This window comes from Anas acuta, chromosome 1 (genome assembly GCF_963932015.1).
Source record: "Anas acuta chromosome 1, bAnaAcu1.1, whole genome shotgun sequence".
Classification (NCBI taxonomy): domain Eukaryota; kingdom Metazoa; phylum Chordata; class Aves; order Anseriformes; family Anatidae; genus Anas; species Anas acuta.
Window position 1 is genome coordinate 67,981,748 of NC_088979.1, and position 15,421 is coordinate 67,997,168.

Here is a 15,421-nt window from a genome sequence, read left to right on the forward strand (position 1 = left end):
ACTCAGGTTTTTAGTTCTATAACAGCCAGGCTCGCGTGCTTTCTTGGCATTTGTGTAAATTGCTTTCTTCTGCTGCATTTTTGAAAGAAATGCATCTCAAAACAGCCCTGATGTTAACATAGTACAATACCTCCTGAAAACAGGAAGCTGCTGTTCTGACACTTTCCCAAGCTGTCAGAGCACTCCGCCTTGCACGGTGCAGGCAGTGGCACTGCTGTCAGTGCTGGCCCTCTCCCGCTGACACTGGAGCCAGGGGATTATGATGGGGGCTGTTGTTTTACGGTCTTTAAAATATATCATTTAAAAATACATTACTTGCAATAGTAATGTGAATTGACTTGTGAACAGGAGGAAATACGGAACTCCTGCTAATGATGTCGCTTTGGAGTTCCTGTTAGTGATGCTATGCCCAACCTAGTCATCCTTGCCATCCTTGTCATGCTTTCATCGGGGTCACAGGAATTAGAAACTTAGTTTGCTTTTATTCACTTCTTTAGCCTAAACCCTGAATGATAACACGAAAGATAGCACAATGAAGTATGAGTCATATTAAGCTTTATCTCCCAGAATTTCACTGCCTTTTCCTAACATCCACTTTACAGAGAGGAATGTAAACAACGGCTCTGCTTTCTATTTTGATAAAGCCTGAAAATGATTAATAAGAGCAAAGTGTAAAACATGATAGTCTCACAAGGGCAGGTAAGCTGCAGATATCACCCACTCCCTTCACACTCAGGGTGAAGGCAACATTTAATTTTTCCTGCTAAGGAGTACGAATTGCTTTGAAACCCAGCACGCTGTAACACAGTGCAAGTCATCACGTCACAGATCTGAAGAGCTTGTCAGCTCCGCACCCTGCAACTCCAAATCACTTCACTCACGGCCTTGATCCTTTTCAATTTAACTGTGTGACTGGGTGATGTTTAGATGCATGTACAGAGTTGCAGTGCAGACGTATGATCAGGCTACAAATAGCAAGGAGTCCCATACTATGCTACAAGGACTGCATTTTTTTATTTAACTTGCTTGAAAAGCATGGCTATTTTGGCATTTCTTCATCTCCCACCTGTGTGGCACCAATAAATCAATATAAGACCTCCTGCACATGCACTGGGACTGTGGGGTAGAGCCCATTTCACCAGCAGTACTAAAATAATTTGTCCCATTACTGGACTTGATGCAGCTCTCAGCTAACAGGGGCCTGCAGTGGATGAACTGCCAGCCCACAAAGAAACTGACTTTCTAATCCTCCTCAGCCACGGCTGCTTTAACCCAGTCCCTAACCATAATTGTCCCACTGCAACACATGAATTGTCACTGCAACTATTTAGTACAGCCTTCAGACCTGGAGGTTTGATACTAGGTGCACGAGACAGACTTCAGGCCTTTTGGAGCACTCCTTTAGTGTGCTTGTCCTGTTCTTCTGAGCAGATGTTCTAGCATGCTTAAAAACACCTTTCATACCTCTAAGCAGTACAAACACACCAAGTGACCCTGTTAATATAGCTACCATTTTCCCATTGACTCTAGCAGAGACAGGACTTTATCATTCAAGCCTTACACTACCTGCTAAATGTTTATTCTTGCTGTTATATTGTACTGGTAAGTTCCAGAAGTTATAGAGTTAGAAATGCCACGCATCTTTTAAGAGAAAGCCTGCCTTTAAAATTTACGCCCTTCTTTGTGTTTGTAAGGTGTGGCACACAGGAATGCTTGATTTAAATTTTATTTGAAGTTCAGAGATTTGAGCAGTTTTGCCTCAGTGTATCCTCCAGACATTGTTCTGGAGGGACCCTTTCCATGTCTCTAACGATTTACTTAGCATCAGCCTGTTGTGATAAAAAACCTGAACTAAACACACTCTCCATGCGGAGGCATATGTGCATTTTTACATGTTCAGTGTTGTTTTCAAATGGTTTGCTATACTTCTCACCTTCAAAGCAAATATAACAGCTAGGCAGATGCTTTAGCTGAGCTCTTCACAGCCATAGCCAGGCTTAGAGGACATCAGCAGTTTATAGCACAGGGCTGTAATGGAGATCACCAAGACCCGCTCCTTGTGCCTGCAGGCACTTATGTCATGGAGACCAAGCCCAGAAGAGAAACCAGAACAGACACTACGCACTCTTACAGCAGGACATCAGCGAAACGCAGTAATGTGGGTACTTGTTACTCATCCAGCAGTGAGCACGATTTTTCCTGGCAAGTCCTGTCTGTCCATTTACCTGGTAGCTGCTTCTGAAAGGCCCTCCTGTCTCTCTGGTCTTTAATGTCCTAAACCAGCAAACTTTGCTGTCTTTCCATTTATAGTTAGACAGCTGATAAATTAGTGTTTAAAGCACAGACACCTGGGTCTATTTCTCCAGGACCCTGCCATTTCCTCTGGCTTGGTCCTGAATCTTTAGCTATGGTGTGGTCAGTGCCCGTCCTCCAGAGTCCCAGCACTTCAGGCACTGCCTGCAAGGAACTCTTCCACAAAAGCTTTTGGCTTTGTGAATGCCATCTCCTGATATGTGATGTGGAAGTGCTCAAGGGGTTCTAGCAGAAGAGGGCTGGAAGACAGCACCCGAATTCGTGAGGCCAGCCCCTCGTACCCCACAGGAAGGCCTGCTGTGCATGTCCAGGTCAGAAGCCAGTAGCCACAGCTCGAGTGCCACCACCTGCCCCCACGTGTAACAAGCCTGCAGGTATGTTGTAGCGCCTGTAACAAGCTGATGATGAACTATTAATTTCAGACAGCTCTGCCCAATTTCAGACAGCTAGGTCAGGTGCTGTGTGCGGCTCACAAACCGGAGATGTCCGGCCTCTTTAAAACCACCTAATCTTGATCAACACGTCTGCAGGCAAAGAACAGACCTGTAAGTTGTGGTTGTACACTCTTAGTCACATAAACCTTCCTTCTCCTCTCTGCCACAACCTAAAACAGAACTTGCCAGGGCTTTCACTTTTCTAAGCACATTTTTACAGGTAGACATGGACTGAAAACTGAAGATGGATGGCTAACAGGTCAGCAGGCTCAGCGGTGTGGACATCAGCTGTTTGCCAAACGTGGTCCTGGCAGGAGGCAAACTCCTCCAGAGGTTAATGCTCTTTGCAACAGCGTGCAATTACTCCAGCACACTCACTTTCAAACACACAGGGAAGTTTGCAACTTCCTTTTACGTGTGTAAAGATAGTGAAAATAATGCTAGCTGCTATCTAAAAACTTGCATTAGTCTACCTACTGCATATACTCGGCCGACACTATGCTTTGAAGCAGAATTTGTGTCAAATCTGAGAATGGCTTTGGTCAATAGCAAAACCAAAACCAAACCAAAAATACTATCTTTTTGTCTCTAAAATTTAGATTCAAATAAATAAATAAAAACAGAAACTCCAAAATTGCTTTTTGTTTTCCTGTTAACCATACCCTTCCCTCTTCTTTTCTTGTTCTTAGTACATGCTGATAAAGATCATGCCACTAATTTTATGGTTCTGGCCACATAAATATCAGTTTATACCTACAAAAGGCTGAAGACTGTAAATTGTCTCTGCTCGAAGATTACAAAATAACCGTTTCCCTTTTCTGAACAAGTTTTAACTGTTTCCGTGTGATAAGGCGTTATTCAAATTGAGCATACTTAAAGGTAGATAACAAAACTCCACATGCATAAAATTTAGCAGGAATCTTCTCTGTTCTCTTTCTCTCTCTCAATCCCTTTTCAAACAAAGTCTGATGAAAATACCACAAGCAAGACTTGTTATGAAATGTGAAAGCCATGCAGCTACAATCTGTTCTTTTGGTACAAGGCCTCCTCTACACTAGAAATTTTACACCTTAAATCAAGAAGATGGAACTAAAAGGGAATTATTTCTTGCTTCCTACCCTTCCCCACTGACAAAAATTACAGTTAATGAGTGGGAATGGCCGATGTAGGTTTGCTTCAAGTGAATGGTTTGGGAATCTGTTGCTCTGCCCCATCTTAGTCCCAACATAAGCTCCTCTATGAACTTCAGCAGGGCTTGTCAAAGACATTTAGGAGAAGACAGAGGATTATTCTTTGGGGTGTTCCATCTGTGTACACCCAGTGTACTGCTTCTCCCTATACAGGTTGAGACTGCAGCTTACAAGTTTTTAAGCCTTTCAAAGCATCCAAATGAAATGTTGTTTCCTGGTCCAAGCCCATCCGCTGACCTGCTTTTGAAGTAACTATTGTCTGCACTTCAAAAGAAATCTGGCTCCTTTGCCTTCCCTGCCAGCTGAAGCTGGCCATTGAACCAGTAGGCTTTAAAAGAAACACAGCAATAAATTAATTCTGTGGAAGATCTCTCCACAAAAGGCAGGTCAAAGAGCCATGTACAAGGCATACTTTGGAGCTGTTCTTGATGCCAGCCAAGTCCTCCCCTTCCATCTTTGGAGGCAGAAAAGAGAGTGGGGGAGAAATAAAGAAAGCATCTGGTACATCTCTGTCCTCAGCGACTTCAAACCTATTCAAGTCAGTTGGCTACAAGTGCCGTGACAGCTCTCCTGGCTAGGAACAAACTAGCTAAAAAACTTGAGGACAACTGGCAGGAGCCAAGCACTGCAGCATCCCAGTCTTCAAAAGCAGAGTTGGTGGACAACACTGAAATAGACAGAAAAACCCTGCTGTTATAACCAGCACCAACTACAATTTGAAAACTACAGGTATTGCAGAGCCCGGGGTTTAAAAAACAAGGGCTACCTACGAGACCGAGGCATACATTACACAAAGCCTGAACATGCTAAGTATCTATGGAAACACGTAGAGCACCATTTGGGTACAATTACAATGTTGTGGCAGAACTAAGGAAAAACATGTAGCATAAGTTAATGCCAAAGCAGGTTACATAATGCCCAGAATATGTCTTCATTCCACCACAAACGATAACATCTGTTTCTATGAAAATAAATCATGAAGAGGCTCCGAATCTGATATTAATCAGACAAGACATTAAGAGAGAGTGTTCTTGAGAAATGTTGGAGGAAAAAAAGATTCTCCACGACTGTTGTTTCAGTATAGATGCCTTAATACTCGCATTGTTTTAAGAGCACCAAAAAGTTTCCTTGTTTTCATGGACTTCAAATACCCATTTTTTTGGATTATCAAGTTCAAATGCATCTTAGAGCTGCTAGAAGCAAATATGCTTGCAGAGCGATAACGAGGCATAAAGGTGCCTTTTAGTAAATTCACACTTTCTGAAAACTGATTTTTCTGTTCATTTTTCTGTTACAAGTCAAATTTGTTATTAAAAAAAATGTACCCATGAAACTTCAGTGTTTCAGGTTTATAATGTGAAAGTAATCACTGAACTTCTCTTGGCAGTGTTATCTCCATTATACCTCTTGTTGAAATAAACCTCACTATTGTTAACTATAATGAAACATTTGCTAACCGGAATAACTAATCTTTCAGCCAAGAAACTTGTTGTTTCGATAACAACATGAAACATAAAGGCAGACCATGCAACGAAACTGGAGAAAGAAGAAGCTGTCTTCCAGAACTTGGTTTTAAAATTCTCAAGACTATTTTGGAGAAACGTCTAGTATCCTATTTTTAATAAGTGGCATAACTTCCAACACTCCTATGTTTCCTGCCAAAAATGCTAACAAACTTGTATCATTGTTCCAATTAGCAGATATACTGGGAGAGTAGACTGCTAACTGCTTATCACAGATATTAAGATCGAATATTTACTCTACAGTAGTGCTCCAAGTAAGAGCAAAAAGATTCAACTGAGCTCAGTGCTGTGCAAACATGGAAGGAGAAATGATCCCCTGCCTGAAGGGGAGCCATTCAAATTAGAGATACCTCATGATGCCTACCTCCATCTGTGCTTGCTTCCTAAACAATTAAAATGGGAACCCTTCCAAGGGAGATCTTAGGTGCCAACTTTTTGCGATTTTGCAATTTTTGTCCTCTACACTGATAATTAATAACATTAGGACACTTAGGAGAACCGTTTGAGTGCCTAAAATTCAGGTGCATGCTATGTACATAAATTTGTTGGACTAAATCCTATGTTTGGGTGTTCTCCCACTGAATTTAGGCCAGGGTAATTGGTTGGCCATTCCAAGGGACGGCTTCATGCCTTAATGATACACCTTAAAAGGCAAATTTAGTATGGCTCTGCAGTTAATGAGGGAAATCGATTCTTTAACAGATTCAGCCACTTCAATCGATTTTTTTCCCCTTCTCATTCCCCTGGTTCTACACACCTGCCTGACTCTATCTCAGGGCTACATGACCCAGCTCACAAAAATGCATTACTATGTTCACTACATATACACACAAAGTCATCTGTAAAGAACTGCTAAAGAAAGGTGCTTCTTAACCGCAAGAGTTTTCATGTGAAAAATCATTCCAGTTCTTTCAGCTAAACTGCTCATGTAAGAGCTGAAAGAATTTTTATTGGGAAAGGCATTTCCTGTTAATTACGTGCACAGACCTGATGGAGTTGTTGATATTCAGTTTGGGAGACTATTTTTCTCCACATAACTATGACATACAAACACACCTCCTTTAAAGCTCACGTTATCTAATCACTGCACAAAAGCACCCCACAAGTTAACATAATTCAGATAGTATTTTAAGTTAGCAAGAGAATTGTTGAAAACAATGTTGATATTCAACACTTTTGTATTTCACAGCAAAATTAATATCTCAGACTGAAGTGCAAGTCTTTGTTTTTCTCCAGTTCCTCCTCAAAAAATTAGGACGTTTTACATTTTCCTTCCATTTCTCTTCTTGTCTGGCTGATGTCTATCCATGACATTCATCTCATCTGGATGTTCTCATCTCTTCTCATTTGGACAATCGAAATTTCAGGTTGAGGATAGGAAAAATATTTAATTATCAGTAAAATATTTACTATCTGAAAAATATATCATATTTACTATCTGAAAAATATTTATCTATAATATTAAAAATATTGATTTCAGAAAAACTGAGGTGATGTTCTTCATGTTGCTGCCTCTAAATTTCTTCTGGCTGCAGTTCCACAAACTAGATTTAGTCCACACACAAGACTACTTGAAGTGCCACACAAAAGTTAACTCTTCAAAGAACTCATAATTATAAAAAGTGGAAAAAACATGTTATCTGTAGTATTATTGGAAGAATCTTGAAGAAGAGAACAAAGTTGGCTGCTATATCTTTGTGTAACATGTTAACAGTTCTTTCTACTCTGAAACTGAGATGTGAAACTATGTAATATGTGGGTTTGCAAGGACATTTGAAGTATGTTTCATTGTACTCCTCAATTCTTATGAACTTTATATAGAGTTACCAAGGAATTACTTTCCTCTCTGTCAGAGGAGGTGTATTCAAGGAAGTATGCTGAAATGAGGGCAACAATTTTGGAATAAATGTGTTCTCAGAAGATTTTTCCTGATCTGGAGGAACAGAAGGGTCAGCTAAGGACCTGAAATATGAACATAAAGATCTTTTTATTCAAAGCCTATTTCAGTACTTACTATTATTAACTCTTCTTTGTTGATATTTCTCCATGTAGTTTCTTAAACATGAGAGCAAGAAGCCTTCTCAGAAGAGACATCACTAAACCAGATGCTGAAAAGCTGGAGGTTGCTGCCTTGCTTTCATCAGTGCATAGCCAAAGTGGAAGAAACGTACGATAACTTAAATTTACACCTACAATGTTGCTTTGTGAGAAGCAATATCAGTGTAAATCCCTGGGGAGCCCCAGATCTGAAGCATGAAGATCTATTTCCAGCATCACCACATCCCCACGAGTGAAGGAGCAGTAGAAAGAATTACAACTCAGAGGAATCCTCATTCTTCTGTGTAGCTGGCAGGACGATAGGCCTTAACTAAAACTAGTACTTCAGGCAGATCTGAGAAGCACAGCTGAAGTTTTAAACTGAATGACTTATCCTACATTACATGTACCAGTTTCTGTATATTTAGCTGCTCTCACAGGTTATGTGGTCTCTGCCTTTTGGGATGACCACTTGCCCCAACAGGACAAGAATACTAACACAAGGAAACGCAAACAGCCTCAAGCTGTACTGCAGTACTGAGGTGACTGAATTACCTTATTGCTCTCATAACAAATAGAAGTCTGAAAAATCTCTAAAATTCTGCTATAACATAGTCACAAGGTGTTTCCCAAGAATGATTTCTAAATGAAGATCAACAAGGCTACATCCAAACTGGGACCTGGGAAGGCTTCTCAATGTTACATGACTGAGTTACACTGGGTTGAATCCTGCATCAGCCTGAAAGCAGGGAGTGCAAAAGCCTCAAATTGTGATGCTTTAGGTTCTGATGCAGTTTGAATTCAGGCCTATCAATCTTTTTACGGTACTGTTTTGCTTCTACAGACATTCACAGAGTATAAAAATGTTCCTCACTCCCATCAGAGAAGAACTAGAAGACCTAACTCTATGCAAATCATATGTGGAGATACGAATCTTTGAAGGTTTGAGTCAAAACAAGTATGTCTATGGATGCAAATTTTAAATTCAAAATTCTCAGTGAAAATAAGTAATAGAGATCCACACTGAAGAAGTGAAAACCACAAAATGCAAAAGTCTACTTACTGAGGAAATGTAAGATACCATTAATAACATTAAACTAGTTCAGATACAACTTGACTACTGTTGGTACCCACACACAAAAAATTTAGGATGAGAATTCATTTAGTGTTTTCATCATCAGTTTGGCTATACTGAGAGCCTATGTTTTCACACAATCTGTTGCTTCCCTGAGTTAAAGATATCGGTCACCATCTATTAATATTCAAAACTTACTGGAGCCAGTCACTGAATACATTTGAATATGAGATTCTAAGCTAGAGTAATGTTTTTATTTTCACAGAGATAAATGAATTCTCCTTCTGTCCCATTGATTTACTATAAATCATAGACAGTACAATGGAATCATGAGGTAGAGCCCCGTAACACACACAGTACATCTCAACCTGTTAACACGGATATTCAGAGACCTTGTAATTACACAGCTCTGCAGGGAAGCAAGTCATCTTTGCTGCTTCTCCACAACTACTGAACTATCATCAGTAGAAAGGGCAATTTATATAGAATGACTTGCTATCAATATAAATTTTGATAGCCTGTTTCCAACAGTTTACTAGACAATGTGTTTTCACAACAAAGTATATATTTCCATTATAATCATCCACACTTTCTAAAAATCATTGGGGCAGTTTTCAGTCAACTGAACGTTTTCAAGAGAATTTTGGTATGTATTTGTACACATTCAAACAAAAACATGGACTTACAAATATAAAATAAACCTTTCTTCACTATTGCACTATTATGAAGAAATAGGATAATTCATGAACACTGGTTCATGGAAATTCCTTTTGAATTCATTTTGAAGCCTTGCATTTTATTTCTTTCAAACGTAAGCAGGCCACCTCGTAGGAATCACATAATTGTCTAGGTTGGAAGAGACCTCAAGATCATCGAGTCCAACCTCTGACCTAACGCTAACAGTCCTCCACTAAACCATATCCCTAAGCTCTACATCTAAACGTCTTTTAAAGACTTCCAGGGATGGGGACTCCAACACTTCCCTGGGCAGCCCAATCCAATGTCTCACAACCCTTTCAGTAAAGAAGTTCTTCCTAATATCCAACCTAAAACTCCCCTGGTGCAACTTTAGCCCGTTCCTCCTCGTCCTGTCGCCAGGCACGGGGGAGAATAGAAAACCCCCACCTCACTACAGTCTCCTTTGAGGTACTTATAAAGAGAAATAAGGTCGCCCCTGAGCCTCCTCTTCTCCAGGCTGAACAAGCCCAGCTCCCTCAGCCGCTCCTCGTAAGACTTGTTCTCCAGACCCCTCACCAGCTTCGTTGCCCTTCTCTGGACTCTTTCGAGCACCTCGATGTCCTTCTTGTAGTGAGGGGAATGAATAGTGTGTTTTGATTCTTCTTACACAAAAGGGATACTTCTTCAAGTGCAATCTTTCTTGTTAATTACTAAAAATTTGCTTGAAAATATTATTCTCAGAATTAGAAACAAAATATGCATGCATGATTTCCACTTATTATTCACTGAATTCCACAAGAAGCTACAAATCTTGGCCCCAATTTAGCAAGGTACCTACACGTATGTCTAAATTCAGTTGGAAAAGCATTCTTTCTGGCCAAAATCCAGAAAGCAAATTTTTCTGTAGTTCGCATTCATAACTTCCTTCGAGGGGAAAAATAAAACATTGAAAATTGAAAACATTGAAAGATAAAACACTGAAATTCAATACCATAGGAAAAAAATAAATTTCAAAGTCTTTGCAGCCAAAAGAAGAAAGCGACTGGCTGCAAGCAGCTCCACTTTTGACAATCCCAGGAACTGAGCTTAGAGGAGCCAATTACAAAGGAACTATTTATTGGAAGAGTTTGAATCACAGAGGGAGAACAAATTGCCTAAAGAACTTGTGAGATCTGAAACACCTTAGCAGGTGGCAGACCACCCTGGTTGTCTGCAGAAAAAAGCAGCACTCTGCAGCCTAGAGTGTACTAAGACCAAAAAGCGTGTGTCACTACCTCTAGGCAGAAGCTAAATTCGAAAAATCATGGAAATCAGTTTTAAACTCAAATTTCATTCTGATCTCTCAATGTACTTTTCCAAACTAAACCCATATACTCCTGCAGGTAAAGCTTGCAGACCTAAGAAGAGGATTTTTTACCCCAAGCCCTTTCTCTACAAGTTTGTAAGAAATTTAAAAAGGTTTAAAAAATGTGAATCAGGTTTTTACAGAGTACGTAGGTCTTCAAATGTCTTCAAACACTAGCTGAATGTTTGCATGTCCTTTGCATGTCATCTTTTTCATCTCCAGTACTCAAACTCATAATTGAGGGTTATTTTTCACACTCTCTCTCCATTATAAAAAACCGCACCACATCTGAAGCGTGTGCCATTCTTCCTCTTTCTAATGCCAAGCTCTTACCAAATGCTCATTTCCATCTTGCCCCTGCCCTGTCCACACCAGTACTGCTACCACCACTTTCCTCCTCTATCCTCAGTAAGTAGTGGCTTTGAACCCAGCGGCTCCTCTTTGCTCCAACCAGTTGAAAGCTAAGTTGACTCCAAAGCAACTTCTTCCTCCTTCTCTAGGTTTTGCAACACCCCTGTAAATGGTGATCTTTCCTGTTGGCACCTCATGAGTTATTTTACATCTTCTTTTATGACTCGTACGGATAAAACACTTTTCCAGCCACTGAGTGGATTGCATTTACTTCCATACCTATGAAGTTAACTAAAGGGAATTCTCCACCAGAAAAACACCTGAGCTTGTAGAATTTGTAAAACTGAAACTTATGGTTGCTATTTCCCTTCAAAAGAGGCTTGTCTGATTCATCTACAGAAAACCCTGTTTCATCTGCAGGCATGAATTTTGACCAAGCTGCTTTGTAAAGGTGTACTACCAATTCTGAAAATGCTTTTCTGACTCTTCATAACAGTCCATTTCTTCTGTAAAAATGTCAAGAGTTGCTCGTGTCATCAGGTGACAAATTCAGTCCAGAGGCCTTCCAACACGCAGTAGGTCACTCAGTGTGATGGTGGCTTTCAGCTTCGTCTGTCTACGGAGACAAAAGCCATACCACTGCAATCTCTAGATAGCCCTGACCTACCCTGCTATTTGCAACATGGTATTACTGCAAGAGAGTGGTGTCAGAAGGATGTATAAATTCTTCAGGGTTAAACAAAAGATTGTGAAAAATGTTTTTGAATGTAATCCAAACAAATATGTTTCCTTAACATTTTTAAATTCATATCCATTTATTCTGCACAAAAATAAGCAGAATGTTTTATGGAGCACAGGAAAGCATCTTCAATCATTTTTTGTTTAAGATGGAAAAAAAATATTGCTACTGGCCCCAAACTTTGTTTGAAAACTTTATGTACAAAGCATCATTTTCCTTCATCTTTTTAAAAACCAGGACAAAGCAGAAACAGTAACCTGATCTTTGCAGTCGCAAGCTCTTCCTCTGACTACAGAGCATGCCTTCAAGAAATTCAAACTGATAAATTCTCAAAATAAATGGAAACCGCTGTGTTCCGCAATGGATAAAGTGTCTGTCACATATACATCCATTTCTAGCATACAGTTCATTATGGACTATTAGTGATATTTAGTCTCTGGAGACTGTCAAATGAATCGGGGAAAGAGTGGCATTCCCAGAGAAGCCTCTAGTGAACAGGTTTCCAAAACCAATGCTACTGTCTATGCACTACTCCATCACAGCTGGCAACCTGCTGGAGAAGACCATGACCTGGTTTGTAACATGATTTATTTGCCATAGCCTGAGGCAGCACCAGACGAGACTCCTGCAGTGAACACTGCTTGGTGCTGTGCAATGGGACTACTTTAAGGAAAGGCACTCACTGCATCAAACCACAGCTTAGTTATAATGCAATTAATTTTGAATTCAGACTAAAAAATGGTTTCTAACCTTAAGCATTTACCAGTCAGTATTTTCATTTTTGACAAGTAACAAGCAACAACTATCTCCTTTCTTACTGTCTTCATACCAGTAAGATTTCCTTCAGGCTGGACTTACATTCTTTTAGAAGAATCCTGATTTTGCAAGTATGTCTTAGACACTGATGAAGACGGACAGTGGGAGAGTGTGCTGGATGGGGACAGACTGATGAGAAGACGTACACAAGAGGCATGCATACAAAGAGGAATGAGTGCGGAATACATGGAAAAAAAGCCTGTAAAGAAGCCAAAAAGCAGACAGAGAAAAGGAGCTCATGGCAATTTCAAAACATAGAACAAAGGTTGTCAGGGAAAACTTTATTTAACTTATGCAAGAGAGCAAAAGTTCTGTTTTTTGGAGAGACTCAGTCAGCAATTTGAAAATGGGGAGAAACAAAGGCTGGCTAGTAATAAAAGGCTACTCTATGACTGTACCTTTGCTGTGCACTCCCAAACTTTACTGCTAGGGTTGCAAAACAGGGCAGCACTGTGCAGCTCTGCCTTCTGGCTCTGCCACACTAGTTTTGGGACCCCACCAGTTTGCAGGCCACAATGGTCTTTGAAGACTGGGGCTTGGAAATAAATTCATGTGTTTAATATACACCAAGGGCTGGATTACAGTTTAACATGCACAGAAGTATCAAATGACATTTAGGTGTGGGATGTTAATATTTATTATTTGTTTCAGGATAGCTTTTCTGACTCAGTTACTGAAAGAATGGAAGATGACAACTCCTTGTCCTGACTGTTTTCAGTTTCTCTGGTTTTCTTTTAGATGGCCTAGAACACTATTTCTTGCACTGGGAGAAACCGAATGAAGGTCCAGGACAGCTGCCAAACACAATAAAATGCATAAAAAGTGCTGAGCTTGTTGTTTTCAGCATTAGTGGTTCACACACCTATGAAGAGAGAAAAACAGGCCTCAAGAGTTGAAAGCAGGGTTAGGAAACAGAACCCAGGACTCCCCTCCACTAAACACACCTATAAAGGAAATAGCTACAGGAGGAGAGATGCTTGTTCCCATTCTGATGGGAGTCAGGCTCCATCCTTTTGTGGGCCTCTCTTTAGTTACTAAGCTTTTGGAGGCCTTGCTGCTTCAGAAAATGCCTTTGCAAATCCTAGGAATAATATATCAGCATTATACAAAGCCATTTTCCCAGTATTTCATAAGATCTGAATCTCACTATTAATCCAAATGGTTTTATGGCAGTACATCTAATAGAAATGCCAATACATGAAGTGAAGGCAGAGTCATATTGAAGAAATCACTGTTGGATCTTACCTTATCTACCTTTATGGTAACCTGAAACATGGGAGCACCTGCATGAACGATGCACAGAGACGATCCTATACTGACTGATATTAAAATCAGCAATAAACCTTACATATCCTCCTCCACTCATGACCACAAAACTCAGAAACTTCACGTAAGTAGGAATAAGCTTGCTTAAGGCAAACTTCAATACTTTATTTTTTTTTAATTTGTTCTCTGATGCTATTAATTTTCCTGTCTCCTCAAAACCAAGATGATGTTAACTAACAGGATTTCAGAAAAAAAAATAAATGAATAAAATATTAAGTATGAAGGTAAACTGATATGTGAGGGAAATAAGGTACCTGGAAGGTACATGACTTTTTAAGGAACACAAAGTGGCTGTTTCAGTCAAATTCAGTAACTTCTAACAACCAAACATATCAGTGAATGAGAGGAACAGATTTAAGTAAAATAACTGGTACTGGAAGTAAGTTATCAAATGGAAAGTTGTTCCCTGCCCTCAGAACAAAACATTTCTTATTTCTGCCCTCAAATGATTTAATCTCACAGCAAACTGAGCATTCTACATGTTCTTTAACAACCTTAAACTTTTTAACACTGAGGTCAGTGGACCCCCATCTGCTGATGGCTACCACTAAAGTTCTCCAGTATCAAACTGGATTCAGATGCTCAGGACTCAGGCTGGACTCAGCATTTCCCACTGCATGACATTTCAAGGTGTGGAAATTGAGATTAGACTTCAAAACCCATCTGTACCAAGGCATTATTTATTCGAGCTAGCACACACAGTACAGCTTCAGAATGAAATACAGGTTTTAGATACAGGTGTGGTTGTCAGGCAATCCTGGCACTGAAACTTCAGTAGGCTTAGCCGAAGTCCAACAGTCCTCCGGCTACAGCTTGACACAGATTCAGAGTGTCAAGGTAGTGATGGGCTACTGGTTAGAGCCAACCAGTCAGTCTAAGCCAAAGTAAGTTGTGTTTGGCACAGGTTCAGTGGCACCTTCCTTTGAAACCCAGAGAAAAAGAACAAAGAGGACTCTTTATTTTCTAACAGGAAAAAAAGTATGATGTATTAAGAAAACAATAAAAATTGCCAGGCCATAAAACACTGAAATAAAGCATTTTGAAATTACAATTGTACTTTTAAGAACTATGCAGAAATAGGTAGTGGTTTTTCATATTCTCCCCAAGTTTCCCTGGCTCAGCTGTCACCCAGCTTTCAGTGGAAACTTCTCTAGAGGGCTCTGGATGGGCAGCATGCCAGTACTTCAGCAGAAGTCACAATACCATCGGTAAGTATCACTAAATTATTCTAGGTCTAGCTGTGGGAAGCGTAATATAGAAATTAGAGAAAGGTGTTTCTCTGGCATTAATCAATGACTAAGCAAACCTAAGCAATCAGTCAGATCTAAGGTCTAGTAATTATGCCTACAACCTATGGAGGTGAATTTTCTGTTCCCTTAGTTATAACCTATGGTTCCTTTTTATATAAAGACATGCACTCCTTTCTTCAAGTCGAATCTTATGCTTTTATACTTTTCTAAAATAGCTTAGTGGAAAAATGAGCAAAGACATAGCTCTCTGGGGACCAGCACTATTTTAACTGCTAATGTGCCTCATTCAACCCTGTGCCTAAAGTAAACCACTTACGAAGGCCACTGTACATGTCTTTGCAGGG

General features: G+C 40.0%; 1 protein-coding gene across 2 annotated transcripts in view; it reads right to left on the reverse strand.

The window, feature by feature from the left end:
• ATP10A (ATPase phospholipid transporting 10A (putative)) overlaps positions 1–15,421 on the reverse strand; it is a 114,170-nt gene that overhangs the window by 72,536 nt on the left and 26,213 nt on the right. The window lies entirely within an intron of this gene.